Source organism: Nicotiana tabacum, chromosome 1 (genome assembly GCF_000715075.1).
Source record: "Nicotiana tabacum cultivar K326 chromosome 1, ASM71507v2, whole genome shotgun sequence".
In the NCBI taxonomy this organism is placed as follows: domain Eukaryota; kingdom Viridiplantae; phylum Streptophyta; class Magnoliopsida; order Solanales; family Solanaceae; genus Nicotiana; species Nicotiana tabacum.
The window spans coordinates 79,043,688-79,047,874 of NC_134080.1; the positions used below are offsets into that span (position 1 = coordinate 79,043,688).

The following is a 4,187-nucleotide window of genomic DNA, read 5'->3' on the forward strand; positions in this document are numbered from 1 at the left end:
ATTAGAAAAGCTTTGGGATAATTAATCTTACTTTGGTTCGATAAATCCCGATACGACAATTCGAGATTTACCATTCAAGAGACCAACTATTATGAACAAACAACAACATGGTATGCTTATGTTCCAGTGCAAAATGAAGCACGCTCTTGGTCATAGGGTATTTGTTTGGACACTTTGTATAAAGAATAAAACGTAAATCATTTTTAACTCTCATCTACTACTATATTTTTTTCCGGTTCCTGTTGAATAGAAGAATTATCAACTGAAAAAACTATGCATTCAGTTTTACCAATTAAAGGTAGACTAGGAAAAAAATAGATACTAGGAAGCTCATAATAAGGCACTGATTATCGTACTGGACTACAACGCGCTTCTCCCTACTGGACTACAGTGCGCTTCTTGATTTTCGTAGCCAACAAATCCACAATGCTGAATAATAAGGCACTATCACACCAGTAGAAAAAAGGACCGAGAAGAATAATGTCAAAGGGCACACAGAAGAAACTAAGCAACAAAACCAAAAACAGCTAGCCTTCCAAAATGGTCACTTGCCATTAAAAATGTCTGCACAAAACCAAGCAATTTTGGAGACTGTTAGTAGGAGAAATATACTCCAGCAACAAGATGATGATGACCAGGTTCTGGTGAGGGACGTTGTGATAGTAAACCAGGACGGAAGTGGGAATTTCAGCACCATAACTGATGTTGTTGTTGCTGCTCCAAACAATTCCATGTCCACCTCAGGCTATTTTCTAATATACATTACTGCTGGTATATACGAGGAGTATGTCTCCATCGCTAAGAACAAAAAGTATTTAATGATGATTGGTGATGATATCAATCAGACTATCATTACCGGCAATCATAGCACCAAGCGGTTGCAGTTCGGAATGGAGCAGATTTATCCACCTTCTATAGCTGCATCTTCGAGGGTTACCAAGATACACTATACAAGATAAAAGCTTTGAAGCTTTTGAATTTTGGTACAGTGGCTGTTCGAAATCTTTCAATAGCCTGTAAAATCTTTTTGCTTCAATATTTGGTTCCTCCTCAATTAAATTATCACAATCAGTATGCACGGCTCTTCCATCAATATTAGGATACATATCTCTCAACAGTTCTTGTACTTCATCTTTACTTTCACATTCTTCTAGTTCATCACCATCTTTATCTTCCGATTCTGACAGTGGCTCACCTAAATTTTCTCCGTGATGATACCAAAAAGTATAATTTTGAATTATTCCGTATACTTGCAAATGTGTCTCAACTGTCTTACGAGTTCCTAAAGTTGTGTTACAACATTTGACACATGGACATCGTATCTCATATTCTTCTCCCGTTTTCTGTAAAGCATAATCCAAAAACTTTTGCACTCCGATTAAATAGGCTTTATCGAGCCAATTATCAACAAGTTGCATCCATTGCTTACTAGGTGCCATAACCTTGGAGAGTAAATAAAAGTTAAATTAAATAAAGATAAAAAAATAAGAAAAATACTACGATGCACGCTACTTGTTACGATCAAATGCACACAACTGGATTCTCAAGAGTTGGTATGAATGGAGAAAGAATAGTCTCAAGATGCTAAAGAATGTCTCTAGAGTACTTATTTTTAATGGCTTGATACTAAACTGTTGAATATCTTTACACAATTATTCACTACACACCAGAGACAAATAGTGGTGATGCCACATAAATAGTCACTACAAATTACTCCATTTTCACCATAAAGGTAACAATGTTCTTAGAGCTCTCCAACTATTTCTAGAAAGTGTGTTCCAATGTCAGGATTTTATGAAGGTACATACTCTCTTCTTTCATTTGAGTGGTGTACAAATACAGGACCTAAATCTGATTCATTCCACATCAAATTATTGTGCTCAGATCAAAATTCAGGTCGATGTAATTGGACTCTACTGATTGATAGCCCTCGTCTTTCGAATTTAGTTGATCATAATGCATTTAAGGGAGGGTAAAGATCCTTACAATAGACGCAACATGCTAAGGAATGTTCATGGCTTGATACTAAACTATTGAATACCTTTACACGGTTATTCATATCACACCAGAGATAAATAGACAATCCAAAATAACCATTCAATATCACATAGTATAATACATGAAAGTCACTCTTGACATTAAAATATCACCTACTTCTCAATTGTAGGTCAATTAATAAGCTATTACATATTCTCATTCATGAAACCCAACATATTTTAAACTAAATTCTTTCTCGTTGTCTTTTTAAGATTAGCCTACCTTGGCCTAATTTTATTATTGTACTCCAGTATTTGATATAAAAATATTTGATGACACAATTAAACATTCTAAAGTGAAACAATTAGAAGAATACATGTAAAATCAAACTTGAGATATCACAATAATACAATATTGCCTGAGCAAAAACAATTTTGCCATTTAAGAAAAAAGATCAGATATTTTGGACCAATATGGATAAAGTGTCCTGACCATTGTACTCAGCAATGTCATAGCAAATTAGAACACATCCAAACAAACAAAAGTGAAACATAAAACACTGAGATATACAACTAGGATTGCAACTATCCAAGCAAACAATACCAAACTCGAAAACAAAACATAGGAGTCAGATATCTAATAGCCATTTGATCACAACAAATGCGCATGGAATCCACTAGTCCAGACCACCAAAATTGCAGTAATTTGAAATTGCCACTCAATCCAAGTAATGAACAAAGATGTTTTACACAATATTTTTCTACAAGTCACCTATATAACTAAACGCCTAATGTTCAACTTATGTACCAGGTATTCATCTCATTCATTGCGATTAATAAGAGTTCTTTGTCTGAGCTTTTCATCTCAACTTATGTACCAGCTTTTCACTAAACACAATTAGCAATTCAAGAAGGTGCTTTAGGCACTCTTCTATAGCACACAAACATTACTGCTAGTTACAAGGATTAGTTAGCACATGGCGAAGGCAGAAACCCACATCAATGAAGTAAAAGAAGGCAATTAAAATCTGCTGCCGAGGATACTGAATCACAATTTTATATAAACTTCAGAAAATTAAATTATCAAACTAGGAATCCCAACCCAATAATCTTTTCACTGATTTTGTAAAAAGAAAATACCAAAATATGAAACCTTACCAAATTTTTTATGTTAGAGAAGAAAAGAAGATCGAAGAACTCGAATAAGCGAAGCAATCATCGAAAAGAACAACTTGAAAGAGGGGGTAAACCACGGATTCTCAACGAGCGATATGGAAACTTGGGCAAATTCACACACCACCAGATTCACAACTTGTGTTTTGAGAAAACACAGTAAAGGCGACGGGCAGAGCTTGGCGGAAACTAGGGTTGAGCTTATGGCGTGACTTGTGTTTCAGAATACAGAGAGTTTCACGGATTCTCAATGAGCGAGATGGAAACTTGGGCAAATTCACACACCACCAGATTCACAACTTGTGTTTTGGGAAAACACAGTAAAGGCGATGGGCAGAGCTTGGCGGAAACGGGGTGGAGCTTGGCACACGAAAACTAGGGCAGAGCTTATGGTCGCGACTTGTGTTTTAGAATACAAAGAGTTTCTTGACTTTTTTAAAAAATTTATTTCAATATATTAGTTTTGGCGCCTGATTTTTCACAAAATAATAGTTTTTAATATTTTGGTATTGGATTTGGCGGCACACTGTCATGCTCAATGTCCCTCAATTATAATTTGGGACCAGTTACTACTTTTTTTAGGGACTGTATTTTCTACCTTCGTAATAAAATATAGTACTAAGGACCGCAATATTATCTTGTCTCAATAAATATATTTTTTGTGACGAGATTATTAACTTGTCCTTAAAAGTTGGTCATAAATAAGGCTTTTTCTTATAGTGGCATAAGCGAAAGAGCTTCTATCATGTCAGCTCCAAATAACATGCTTCGAAACAATTCAGCAACCGAGCGAAACCTCCCGAGGTGCTCATTCATAGATGCATAACGGCTGGCAATCGAGGTTCTTATCGAACCGTCGAAGAGTCAGGTGAACACAAAAACTTCAAAAAGTCTTTAACGAGGAAAAAATAAAGCCTACATTAGAGGTCATGCCGACCCAACATATAAGAGCCCAAGCGCCAGCCTATATTAGAGGTCGTACCGACCCAATGCATAAGAGCCCAAGCGCTAGCCTACATAAGAGATCGTACCGAGCCA

At 36.0% G+C, this 4,187-nt stretch overlaps 1 long non-coding RNA gene across 1 annotated transcript; it reads right to left on the reverse strand.

The window, feature by feature from the left end:
* Positions 1 to 428: 428 nt before the first annotated feature.
* Positions 429 to 3,577, reverse strand: LOC107829171 (uncharacterized). The gene is made up of 2 exons (XR_012708712.1): positions 3,135 to 3,577; positions 429 to 1,442 (listed from the first exon to the last, which is right to left on the reverse strand). It is a non-coding gene; the product is annotated as an uncharacterized LOC107829171 (long non-coding RNA).
* Between the last annotated feature and the right edge of the window lie 610 nt (positions 3,578 to 4,187).